The sequence below is a fragment of the Schistocerca serialis genome, chromosome 5, assembly GCF_023864345.2.
Source record: "Schistocerca serialis cubense isolate TAMUIC-IGC-003099 chromosome 5, iqSchSeri2.2, whole genome shotgun sequence".
Classification (NCBI taxonomy): Eukaryota; Metazoa; Arthropoda; class Insecta; order Orthoptera; family Acrididae; genus Schistocerca; species Schistocerca serialis.
In genome coordinates, this window is record NC_064642.1 from 507,750,522 (window position 1) to 507,764,879 (window position 14,358).

At 42.2% G+C, this 14,358-nt stretch overlaps 1 protein-coding gene across 1 annotated transcript in view; it reads right to left on the minus strand.

Moving 5' to 3' along the window:
• Window positions 1–14,358, minus strand: part of LOC126481466 (gamma-tubulin complex component 4) — a 178,004-nt gene that overhangs the window by 12,794 nt on the left and 150,852 nt on the right. The window lies entirely within an intron of this gene.

The following is a 14,358-nucleotide window of genomic DNA, read 5'->3' on the forward strand; positions in this document are numbered from 1 at the left end:
AAGCACACTCTCACCTGCTACCAAGTGAAGTAAAATTCCATTTCCACATACTCTTATACAGAGGTGTGACATGTTTTGAATATTTGTACAGAACTGACCACTGTCACTTGCTGGCCGCTGCAGGTGGAAGGTGAAATGTAACCACTGTTTGTGACCACTAATTCGATACTCAATGTTTCTTGATGTTTGACATTGAGATGCGTATCTCTTCACTGCAGTTTATCTCTGCCTGAAAGCAAGCTTGGACTGTTCGCAATGTCAGGATTGACTCATCAAGTTAATAAAATCAAAATGATATGGTCAAAATGGAAATATACTTAAGAACTTGCTTATTTACACCTAACAGTTGACACTGAACTTAAACAAAACTGTCTCAAAACTAATTCTGATCAGCCACTGCTACTGTTGCTTACACAGCTTTTAACAATCAAACTGTGAATACATTTATTATCTTAAACAGCATTTCAAAGTTTACAATTACAATTTGATTAGTTTTTTAAAACAGGTTACAAAATTTGGACTTAAATTGTGCTGTAATCTTTCCAGAGTAATAAACATGCCAAAATGTTACTGATATCACCACAAAATTATGTGAAATAGCTTTCTACAATAATGTTTGATTTAGAAATCTCAACTTTCTAAATAAAGGTTTACTTTTGATAGTAACATGAATACTCCACTTTTACATTTAGCTGAAAAAGAATTACAGTCAGGTTACTGCATACGAATTTCGTAAGTGTAGTTTGTAATACGTGTTTACATTTCTTGCACATATTTTCATATAGTGGTTACATTTCATCACATTTTTATTATATTTCGCCATAATAACATTTCAGATATTACTAATGTACTGTACAGTGGGAGCCATTACTGAATGGATGTAATATTATAAAAATTTAATTTTTTACATTTCAATTGATGATCGCCGGTGCCTTCTGCCTGGCGGCTAGTTTCAGCTTGTAAGTCACGTTGCATTATACTGACATAACCACTTCGTAGTTCACATGTTGCACCATCAGCAGCTAAACTCATGTGTTGCTGACGAGGTAACGTGACCAAGTCACGCATCCACAATTTGGCTGTTCAATAGGGAGGTTTGGAGGTGGTCACGTGGGGGTGGAGCCGCGGTCACCCGCCAGGAGTGGACACGCCATCCGTTCTCTTCTGCTGGCAGCTTGCGACCCACTTAGACGCCCTCCTCTCCTGCTCTAGGCTTGCCCTCAACCACTTTTTACTGAAATAAACCATCATGTCTATCATCAAATGTTTAACTTCATCACCTCAACAGGTCCCTACTGCTTTCCCTTCCTTGCCAATCCTGTCAGAAGTGGAATCGCTCACCTTTAGGCCCATCTTATCGACCTAGTTGAAATTCAACATGCTGTACCCAATGAAGCTGCATGTAGTACTTCGCACTTGACACGCCAGATGCAATATGCAATAACAAGAGCATGCATCCGTGGTTCAGCACACAGCCTTCCGCCATTTCGGCGTTCTCTCCTAACAGCTGCTGCAGTGAACGACAGGCTGCTTGCATGGCCAGGCACCTCGCCACACCACACAGCCAGCCGCCGCCACTGCCGTTCCCACGCAGTCCGGTGGTATACCACACTGCAGGTAGCCATCTTCCACACCGCTCTGATGCAGCATGGTGGAATGTTCCGGCTGCGTGCCGCCATCCAGAAAACGAGGATGTTCCTGCCCCATGCCACCATCCAGAAAATGGGCATGTTCCAGCCGACTAGCTGAAGCATGTCGCACAGCCATTGACACTGCCGACATCATCTTCGCTGTTGTTTCGTGCTGCCGTTGTCTAACGGGATGCAGCCATCAATGACCCACTACCACCGCAACAACAGCTTCTGTAAGTTCATCAATCAATTTTTCTTTGCCACCACCTCCTTGCTACCAGATACGCCGTCATCTTGTCGAGTGTTGGCCCTTTTTCTGTGCTCTAATTCTAAAGTTTTCAGCGAGCACTAGGTATTCTAATATTGTAGCCATGCCTCAAACCCTTAGTACCACCTATGGCGAAGGGAACTCCCCACCTATGGAAAAACCGGACCCAGTAGCTGCCCTTCAAGTAAAAGTCGATAAGTTAATGTTGAGAAAGGTAGAATTGATGGAAGAATGCCAAAAATTGGCTCAAACCCAGTCTGCCAATGTAAGTGTGTCAGAAACGCACCCCGCTGTGCTGCAAATGACGGCTGCAAGCACCTTAAGTAGCATGGTACCCCAGCCATCCATTGTAACTTTGGCTAACAGTTTCCCTCAAGTCAATTTCATTCCAACATTTTCTTGGAAACCTAATGAACAAATAAATTCCTTTCTACAAACTATCTGAGATGTAGGCTGCACTTGCGCTTGGCCCCAAACTATTTCTTATTAAATGTCCTCCACCTTAAATTGTCAGGTGACACCCGTACATATATCAAATCAGTTCACACTCTTAGAGACACCACCTCTTTCGCCACGTTCAAGGCTGGGTTGAAAGAGAGGTATTCAGACAGGCGTGACACCAGCTATTACAGGGACAAGTTGTCCACCTTCCGCCAGAAGCAAGGAGAGGATGTAGAGACATTTGCTGGGCGAATCCACGCTGTGGCTTGCTGCACTTACGCGCTGGATTTGGATTCTACCCGTAACGAGATGTTAATTGAGCAGGTGTAAGCCTGCTCGATTGACGTATTTATACGTGGACTCAACCCGTATGTTTGAGGAGAGGTAAAAATAGCATCACTCACCTCGTTGCATGATGTCACACGACTCACGATGATGCAAGAGGAAGTAGGGCATTTTATTGCCAGTTCAGTGCATACGAAGGAACAACCGTGTCCAGTTTTTAAATACGAGGAGGAATGCTAATGCTGCCGAAAGGCAGGCCATGTTGCTGAAGGTGGGCCATGTTGTTGCACAGTGCCACACACCTTACTGTTCTTGGTGTAGAACCATAGGGCATATGAGTAGAAACTGCCCGCAGAACCTGGGAAACGGGGCAGCTAGCGCAATCAGCAGAAGGAACAAGTCACCAACAATTCACCAAGACCCCAAAATCAGGCAGGAAATTTTCGGGGGGCAAGTCATGGTGCCCGACCTCGCCCCCTGTAAAATTCACATACCAAGTCTGCCACGGTGTTGTAAATGAGGTGGCGAATATCCTCCTCAACAGCAAAGTTCTAGGAAGAAATGTAAGTGTGCTTATCGACACTGGAGAGCGAACCAGCATACTGTTCATAGGACATGGGGATAGACGAGTGTTAAAACCACCTCGTTACCACATTAATGGTCTGAGCAAAAAAATAATCATGCCCGCTGGGTACTGCCAAGTTAAATTGAAAACTGGAGCCAGCCACTACACTTTTGACATGGATGTAATCCAAAAATGAAGCCAGGGTGTAGGTAACCACTCCTGATACTTACCCTCTCCCAATTATCGATGAAACAGATAGTGTTGAGGATCAGTGGACAAAGTTCAAAACCATCGTACAATATTCGTTAGATGAGTATGTGCCAAGCAAGATCGTAAGAGATGGAAAAGAGCCACTGTGGTACAACAACCGAGTTATAAAACTGCTGCGGAAGCAAAGGGAACTTCACAGCAAACATAAACATAGCCAAAGCCTTGCAGACAAACAAAAATTACGCGAAGCGAAATGTACTGTGAGGAGGGCTATGCGAGAGGCGTTCAATGAATTTGAAAGTAATGTTCTATGTACTGACTTGGCAGAAAATCCTAAGAAATTTTGGTCTTATGTCAAAGCGGTAGGTGGATCAAAACAAAATGTCCAGACACTCTGTGACCAAAATGGTACTGAAACAGAGGATGACAGACTAAAGGCCGAAATACTAAATGTCTTTTTCCAAAGCTGTTTCACAGAAGAAGACTGCACTTTAGTTCCCTCTCTAGATTGTCGCACAGATGACAAAATGGTAGATATCGAAATAGACGGCAGAGGGATAGAGAAACAATTAAAATCACTCAAAAGAGGAAAGGCCGCTGGACCTGATGGGATACCAGTTCAATTTTACACAGAGTACGAGAAGGAACTTGCCCCCCTTCTTGCAGCGGTGTACCGTAGGTCTCTAGAAGAGCGTAGCGTTCCAAAGGATTGGAAAAGGACACAAGTCATACCTGTTTTCAAGAAGGGACGTCGAACAGATGTGCAGAACTATAGACCTATATCTCTAATGTCAATCAGTTGTAGAATTTTAGAACACCTATTATGTTCGAGTATAATGACTTTTCTGGAGACTAGAAATCTACTCTGTAGGAACCAGCATGGGTTTCGAAAAAGACAATCGTGTGAAACCTGGCTCATGCTTTCATCCATGAGACTCAGAGGGCCATAGACATGGGTTCCCAGGTAGATGCGGTGTTTCTTGACTTCCGCAAGGCCTTTGATACAATTCCCCACAGTCGTTTAATAAACAAAGTAAGAGCATATGGACTATCAGACCAATTGTGTGATTCGATTGAAGATTTCCTAGATAACAGAACACAGCATGTCATTCTCAATGGAGAGAAGTCTTCCGAAGTAAGAGTGATTTCAGGTGTGCCGCATGGGAGTGTCGTAGGACCATTGCTATTCAAAATATACATAAATGACCTTGTGGATGACATCGGAAGTTCACTGAGGCTTTTTGCGGATGATGCTGTGGTATATCGAGAAGTTGTAACAATGGAAAATTGTACTGAAATGCAGGAGGATCTGCAGCGAATTGATGCATGGTGCAGGGAATGGCAATTGAATCTCAATGTGGCCAGGTGTAATGTGCTGCGAATACATAGAAAGAAAGATCCCTTATGATTTAGCTACAATATAGCTGCTCAGCAACTGGAAGCAGTTAATTCCATAAATTATCTGGGAGTACGCATTAGAAGTGATTTAAAATGGAATGATCACATAAAGCTGATCGTCAGTAAAGCAGATGCCAGACTGAGATTCATTGGAAGAGTCCTAAAGAAATGCAATCTGAAAACAAAGGAAGTAGGTTACAGTACACTTGTTCGCCCACTGCTTGAATACTGTTCAGCAGTGTGGGATCTGTACCAGATAGGGTTGATAGAACAGATAGAGAAGATCCAACGGAGAGCAGCGCGCTTCGTTACAGGATCATTTAGTAATCGCGAAAGCGTTACGGAGATGATAGATAAACTCCAGTGGAAGACTCTGCAGGAGAGACGCTCAGTAGCTCAGTATGGGCTTTTGTTGAAGTTTCGAGAACATACCTTCACCGAGGAATCAAGCAGTATATTGCTCCGTCCTACGTATATCTCGCGAAGAGACTATGAGGATAAAATCAGAGAGATTAGGGCCTACACAGAGGCATACCGAAAATCTTTCTTTCCACGAACAATACGAGACTGGAATAGAAGGGAGAATCGATAGAGGTACTCAAGGTACCCTCCGCCACACACCGTCAGGTGGCTTGCGGAGTATGGATGTAGATGTAGAAACACTGGACAGGCTAGGAAATTGCAAATACTTCATTATCCTTGATATGAGCAGTGGGTACCACCAAATACCTATTGCACCACTGGACAGGCCAAACAGCGTTTGTAGTTCCCTCCGGTTTTTGAGAATGCCATTTGGGCTGCACAATGCACCAGCCACCTTCCAGTGCTTCGCTGACTTACTTTTAAGAGGACTGAAACCTACAATGTGCCTAGTTTATCTAGATGATGACACTGTCTTTTCCAGAACCATAGATGAACATGTTACCAGGTTAAGAAATGTTTTGTCTAGACTAAGACGTGCCAATTTAAGCTTGAAAACAGAAAAATGTTCCTTTGCTGAGAGTCAAGTACAGTATCTAGGGCATATTATTAGTGCTGATGGAATAAAGCCAGATCCTTGCCTAATTGAAGCAGTTAGAACATGCCCTTTCTCTAAAAATGTAAAAGAATAGCAAAGCTTTATGGAACTCAGCAATTATTATAGGCGTTTTGTAAAGGACTATGCTGCAGTAGCCAAACCCCTTACCCACCTGTTGAAAAAAGATGTAACCTATTAATGGACTCCCGAGTGTGAAGCTGCTGTGCAGCATATCACAGATGTTCTGACTAGTACCCCCTTATTGATCTATCACGATTTCGAAAAACCATTTATTCTCCCCTGTGACACGTCCAATTTTGCAGCGGGGGCTACTTTCAGTCAAATTATTGATGGTGAGGAAAGACCAATTGGTTACGCATCCTGTCAGCTGAAACAGGTGGAAATTAATTGCAGTACTACGGAGAAAGAATCTCTGGCATTAATGTTTGGAGTCGATTATTTTAAATGCTGTCTTTATGGGAGAAAGTTTACAGTAGTAACAGATCATGCAGCACTTCAGTGGCTATTAAGTTTAGAAGTCCCTAGCAGCCATCTCACCTGCTTGGCCCTGCTGTTGAGTGAGTATATTTACCAAGTGCAACACAAAGCTGGAAAATTGCAGCAGAATGCTGATGTCCTTAGTAGAAAAGTGAGAGTAGCTCAAACAAACGATATGTTAATTGACAAATTGAAAGACTCACAAGAGAAAGAGACACAATGTCGCCAGTATTGCTCCCATCTGGATTTTGTTACAGAAGATGGAATTCTATACCGCAAGAGCACCTAGGTAAACGTATAGTAATACCTAAAGACCTACAATCCAGAATTATTGCCCAGTGTCACAACAGCATTCAAGCTTGCCATAGTGGACGAAGAGCCACAAATGCCCGCATTGCGACGAGGTATTGGTGTGACAAAAGATGGCAAAAAAACTGCCTACCGTGTGCCCCATGTGCCTGCCTACCATGTGCTCCCACGAATCAAAATTCGCTTACAGTTTCTTCCTTAGGCATCAAAAACCTTTCTGTTTGTGGCTTTGGACAGAGTCGGGCCACTTCCTGTAAGTACACAGGGAAGTAAATATATTCTGTCCATTATTGATCACTTTTCCTGATACCTTATTTTGGTACCCATTGCTGACATGTCAGCTGAAACAGTAGCACGACCTTTTGTGGATCATCTTGTCTTTCCTTTCAGAAGCCCTGAAGCCATTGTAATAGATCAAGGACACAATTTTATCTGCACCTTATTCGTCAAAGTTTGCAAATTGCTGAGAATTAGAAAATTGAGAACCACCCCTTTTCACCCCCAGGAAAATGGCCACATTGAGCTTGTCCATCGCACTGTGAAACAAATGCTTTCCTATTACATCAGCTCAGCCCACAGTGACTGGCAAAGATACATTCCATATGTGGCAAGTGCGTACAATAGCCGTTTCCACAAAGCCACTGAACATACCCCTTATGAGAGAGTGTTTGGCCGCCCTATGCAATCTCCCTTTGAGATCGATAAATTACCTCCGGGAATCAATCACACAGCCGTTAAGGGGCTAGCCTGCCGCCTTAACGCCATTTGGAAGAAAGTGCAAGGGAACAACCGCAAAGCAACCAGGAAACAGATGGTAAGAATCAACAAATATGCCTTCCTCCCCCCCACCCCCCCCCCCCCCCTCCCCCTCTATAAACCTGAGAATATTGCTATAGTGCAAAATATCTAGAATCAAGGGCTGTGGTGGACCTTTACATATGGGGATCATAAATATAAAATACAAGTGCATATTGTACAAAATAAATGGCATAAATTATAAAAATACATGCTTGGTATAACATATAGGGTATAGCAAGGTCTTTGCAGCGCAGCAAAATGACTGTGAAATGCTTAAACAAACACAGGATCATAAGGGGAGAAAAAAAAGTTATTGCATCAATTATAAATCAGCTAGCAACTGGCAATGCACAGTGGGTCGGACATTACTCAACACCTCTAATCATACAAAATGCATGTAATACTGTGCCTTCTGGTATATATCTGGGTGCGGAAGAAGAGATTCGGCACTGTTTACTGGTGGGGTGTACTTGTTTTAGTGTTCTGGTGGTGTATCATGTTGTTGTGACAGGACAGATTTACCTGTAATTTTTTTTTCTTCTAGGCTGTGGCCAAGGCTCGAAGCCTGGTTCTCTTTGGTCATGTGCTCTCTCCTAATACCTGTAAAGCTGTCGGGACTATAAAGGGGACAATTCGATAGTTGATTTTCATAAGTCTTATGTTCGAGGTGCGGGGTATAGTGAATAGGTATGTAATATTTAATTTGCGGTATTAATTCTTAAATTTGTCTGTTTGGGGGTTCACTTATTGGTGGAGATGGGGGTCCTCTTATTGGTGGAAATGTGTGTATAGTAAGAATTTTTAGGATGCCACCAAAACTGAGTGGTAAAACAATTTATCAAACTCAGTACATGGTGAAGCAGATAGTGTTATAAAACTGGCAAGAGGCACAAGCAGATATGCTGCGACAGAGGTAGCTTTCAGGTTATCACTGAGATAGCGGAGCAGCTGTGCGGGCACATGTAGCACACCACAGCAACAGCTCCAGTGTTTTCTAAGTGAAAAATTTTCATGACTCCTTGGGACGTTTGAATTAACCGTGTATAAAATGCAATTCATGTAAATTAATAATATTAGAGTGGGATTAGTGACTGTTGTGAATAGTACTCTAACTCCTTTCTCGAGCAAATCGATTTATATGGGTTTATTGGGTAAAATTACTATAGCTCATTTGTAAAGAACTTTTTTACTTTTGTGGTGGCAAAAGTGAATAGGCTGTGGTGGGCACGTACTAGTGAAACCATTTCAGGATTTGGAAAGGGAGCAGGTAGTAGGTTCTTAAGATGCGTCAGACTAGATGGAAGGTGGTATGGTGGTTCTATACTTCAGAGGAGGCTTGGAAATGCAGAGCGCCACCAAGCTAAATGGCGTTGCACGGGAAGACTCCCCATAACGCATAATGGCATGTTTCATTATTGCGATGCTTTTCCGCTTCGAGTTCTGAGGTTGCTTGCGTCCTAACTCCCTTCAGAGTTATAGTCTGGTCAGTGGGCGTGTTAAGGGTTTAGGTGTGCAAGTAAATTTACTGGCGGGTTTTCAAGCTGTTGAAGTTACCTGGGTATGAGATTGAAGGATGGAAGAAATCACATTTGAAATAGGTATTACATAAGAAGATGGTACTTTCTATATTAAATTGCTATACATTGGTTGATAGCGAAGATAGTATGTTTTAATATGTGTAAGGTCTCTTTAACAGCGGCAGTCAGGCACACGAACGGCGTGTGGAGAGAGGGGAAAGGGAGGGGGGGGGGGGGGGAGGGAGGGTGTAATCAGGTGTGGGCTAGTGGGACCGCGTGGGTTGGGATGGGACGGGGAGGTAACAGCAGTGCCAGGTGTTTGAAGTGACTCCGCCCTTCACATTATGGCCGCCGCACGTGCGACTCCTTGTTGACGGGTTCACCTGATTCTGACAGGCAAAGCGCACGTGTCTACAACTTCGCAGTACCCCCGAGCAGCTGTACTTACCTTCTGAATTAACCTGAAAAAGAACGGGCGTCCGTGAGGGACGGTAGGGGGTATTTAGAATGTCACTGTTGTGTGTAGGCCATGAGCCGCAGTACAAGAATAATCATTGAGTTATCTAACATTTCTTTTGGTGTCAAAGTGACAAGTTATGTTTGTTCTTTAGGAGCAAATTTCTCAGTTACTACTGCGTATTATTAATTATCACACTGGGTGTTCAAACAGGAAAATTACTTATTGAAATATGGTGCCATTTCAGGGAGAAAGTCTTTGGAATGAAAAGGTAGAGACTTAATGCATTCATTACTTCATACAATATCCTGATACTGATCCATAAATTCTCCATATGATACTTTTATTTAGAATTAAATATATTGGTACTGAAAATAGTATCAGTCGTGATACAAGATTTTGTGAGTTAGCAATTCCAGAATCCTATTATGTGCCATGTTCATGCCCAGAGCCGGACTGGTATGTTTAGAAGAAAGGAAGCACCCAAGTTTACCTAAGATACTCAAAAGAGAAGAGTCAAATGTGCTCCTGAAGTTGAGAAGAAGTGTGCTACCCTCTCACTGTAGAGTGGTAAGCGAAATAGATTTTGTCATAGGATAAAACTAAAGAAGTTTCATCCAAGTAAGTGAAGAATTGTAGTTCACACCCATGTGCATTTTGCACATTAAAGAGTTCACCCAGACAAACACAAGTTTCGTTGTTGTCCACCTTACTTTTTACGAAGTAATTTAGTGATGAAGTGAAGATGTTATGAGTGAGCATGGACATCGCCACTGCTACCATTTGGATACAGCGCTCCGCCATGTGTTTAGAGAGTGAGACACACTCGTTTGTTTATTCAAACAAATACACCCATGACGTAATAAGATTGAAGCACCCGCTGAAATAAGCACTAAATTGTTGATGATTAGTACCCATTACACGATGTCATAACCCAAGCACAGTAATGCGTTATCTTGTTGGAAATGTAGTTACCACGAGATTTCCATCCTAATGAATAAAAGTTTTTATTGTACAATGTTGCAGTAGTTCGCACCCCCCTTTTTTCGTAGCACGCCAATGCTATTCCCCCAGAGCAAGGGGGGAGTAGCACAATTTAAGACAAGTAATTTCGCACAGTCAGGCATCTACATCTACATCTACATCTACATTTATACTCCGCAAGCCACCCAACGGTGTGTGGCGGAGGGCACTTTACATGCCATTGTCATTACCTCCCTTTCCTGTTCCAGTTGCGTATGGTTCGCGGGAAGTACGACTGCTGGAAAGTCTCCGTGCGCGCTTGAATCTCTCTAATTTTACATTCATGATCTCCTCAGGAGGTATAAGTAGGGGGAAGCAATATATTCGATACCTCATCCAGAAACGCACCCTCTCGAAACCTGGACAGCAAGCTACACCACGATGCAGAGCGCCTTTCTTGCAGAGTCTGCCACTTGAGTTTGCTAAACATCTCTGTAACGCTATCACGCTTACCAAATAACCCTGTGACGAAACGCGCCACTGTTCTTTGGATCTTCTCTATCTCCTCCGTCAAGCCGACCTGGTACAGATCCCACAAAGATGAGCAATACTCAAGTATAGGTTGAACAAGTGTTTTGTAAGCCACCTCCTTTGTTGATGGACTACCGCATTTACTCGAATCTAAGCTGCACTTTTTTTCTGGTTTTTGTAATCCAAAAAACAGCCTGCGGCTTAGAATCGAGTGCAAAGTAAGTGGAAGTTCTGAAAAATGTTGGCAGGTGCCTCCACAAGTAACTTCTGCCGTTGAATATATGTAGCACTACACAGGCATTCTTTGCAGGCACAAAGATAAATACTGGCGCCAAAACCTCTGCGTCAGTAAATAAATTAAAAAAAAAAAAGGTGTAAGACAAGCTTTTTTCTCCGCACCGAGTTTCGACCAGTGCATTTTCATACATTATCCAATGAAGTAAATACAAATTCTGTGTTGTTCATCTTCGAATGTAGCAGCATTTCAATGTACTACGAAAATCCGACTGGCACGACTATTCGGGATGTTTGTCAATATGGCCAACTCTATGTTCTTAATTTTTTCCTACCTGTGAGAAGAGATGGTTGCTAATAGGAACTTTTATGAGTTGCAAATCACATGCAGTATTCTCTTCAACATAAGAATAATACGATATATAACCATTTCGCCATGTATTGTTTCATGTTTGCTGCTATCTCATTTAAATCCTGTCTGCCTAATAACCTACAAAACTAGTGTGAGACAGCAGCAAATGTGGAAGAATATACATATCATGTCATGTTTATATTCGTATTATTCTTATGCCTAATAGTGATACAATCAGAAATGAAGTACGGCAATTGACTAGATTTTTAAATCTAAGATGACTAATTTCTGTGCAGAACATAATGTACAAAAGAGGCGTCTGCAAAGATTTTCAAACGGAGAAAAATTTTAGCTAAACTCTCGTTCAGAACATCTATCATACGCAGTCTATTATTTGGTTCTTGTTGATCATTAGCAAAGAAAGCAGCACTGTAAGTAACAACAAATAGCAGTCTCTTGCCATTGTTTCACTAATGAGACAATTCCTCTCTTTTTCCTATTGTAAGCGGCGGTAGCGCGCACAAAAGCAAGCCAAGCCGCGAGCGGCGACAGGTCGTAAACACTTATTATCAGAATGCGACAAACAATGCATGACACAGTACAATAATGCATTTTCAGCCTAGAGTGACGTAAACACCTATAACAAAGAGAACGGCACTTATCAGATCAAAGAAAAATAAGCAACTGATTCAAACCAGACGAAGCACGCCTGACGCATAGCAATGGCTACCTGGTAAAGCTTAATTGCTAAGCTTACGACTCGAACGAAACTACTGTAGCTGTATCGTCATTTATTCTACCTAAATTGTGTCTCATATTACAGTAGACTGACTTTGTTTCGATTTGGAGGTGCAGCCTAAAACTTTTCTCTCCCCTTGTATTTCGAGTCTCAAATTTCAGGTGCGGCTTAGATTCGAATGCGGCTTAGATTCGAGTAAATACGGTACATTTTCTAAGGACTCTCCCAATGAATCTCAACCTGGTACCCACCTTGCCAACAATTAATTTTAAATGATCATTCCACTTCAAATCATTCCGCACGCATACTCCCAAATATTTTACAGAAGTTACTGCTACTAGTGTTTGTTCCGCTATCATATAATCATACAACAAAGGATCCTTCTTTCTATGTATTCGCAATACATTACATTTGTCTATGTTAAGGGTCAGTTGCCACTCCCTGCACCAAGTGCCTATCCACTGCAGATCTTCCTGCATTTCGCTGCAATTTTCTAATGCTGCAACTTCTCTGTATACTACAGCATCATCCGCGAAAAGCCGCATGGAACTTCCAACACTATCTACTAGGTCATTTATATACAGGGTTATTACAAATGATTGAAGCGATTTCACAGCTCTACAATAACTTTATTATTTGAAATATTTTCACAATGCTTTGCACACACATACAAAAATTCAAAAAGTTTTTTTTAGGCATTCACAAATGTTCGATATGTGCCCCTTTAGTGATTCGGCAGACATCAAGCCGATAATCAAGTTCCTCCCACACTCGGCGCAGCATGTTCCCATCAATGAGTTCGAAAGCATCGTTGATGCGAGCTCGCAGTTCTGGCACGTTTCTTGGTAGAGGAGATTTAAACACTGAATCTTTCACATAACCCCACAGAAAGAAATCGCATGGGGTTAAGTCGGGAGAGCGTGGAGGCCATGACATGAATTGCTGATCATGATCTCCACCACGACCGATCCATCGGTTTTCCAATCTCCCGTTTAAGAAATGCCGAACATCATGATGGAAGTGCGGTGGAGCACCATCCAGTTGAAAAATGAAGTCGGTGCTGTCGGTCTCCAGTTCTGGCATGATCCAATTTTCCGCAGGCTACGCGTGAAACTTGCCCGCACGCGTTCAACTGTTTCTTCGCTCACTGCAGGCCGACCCGTTGATTTCCCCTTACAGAGGCATCCAGGAGCTTTAAATTGCGCATACCATCGCCGAATGGAGTTAGCAGTTGGTGGATCTTTGTTGAACTTCGTCCTGAAGTGTCGTTGCACTGTTATGACTGACTGATGTGAGTGCATTTTTTTTTATTTTTTTTTATTTATTTATTTATTGTTCCGTGGGACCACATTTAGGAGAAGTCTCCATGGTCATGGAATGAGTCAATACATGAAATTATAACACGATTGTAGAAACAGATAAAATGAAATATAAGAAACATATTCAGGCGACAAGTCGTTAGTTTAAATAAAGAAAATCAAGAATGTAACACTAGAATTTGCTTAATTTTTTAGCTCTTCCAGGAGCTCCTCGACAGAATAGAAGGAGTGAGCCACGAGGAAACTCTTCAGTTTAGACTTAAAAGTGTTTGGGCTACTGCTAAGATTTTTGAGTTCTTGTGGTAGCTTATTGAAAATGGATGCAGCATAATACTGCACTCCTTTCTGCACAAGAGTCAAGGAAGTGCATTCAACATGCAGATTTGATTTCTGCCTAGTATTAACTGAGTGAAAGCTGCTAACTCTTGGGAATAAGCTAATATTGCTAACAACAAACGACATTAAAGAAAATACATACTGTGAGGGCAATGTCAAAATTCCCAGACTATTGAATAGGGGTCGACAAGAGGTTTTCGAACTTACACCATACATAGCTCGAACAGCCCGTTTTTGAGCCAAAAATACCCTTTTTGAATCAGAAGAATTACCCCAAAAAATAATACCATATGACATAAGCGTATGAAAATATGCGAAGTATACTACTTTTCGTGTTGAAATGTCACTTATTTCAGATACTGTTCTAATGGTAAATAAAGCGGCATTTAGTTTCTGAACAAGATCCTGAACATGGGCTTTCCACAACAGCTTACTATCTATCCGTACGCCTAGGAACTTGAACTGTTCCGTCTCGCTTATAACATGCCC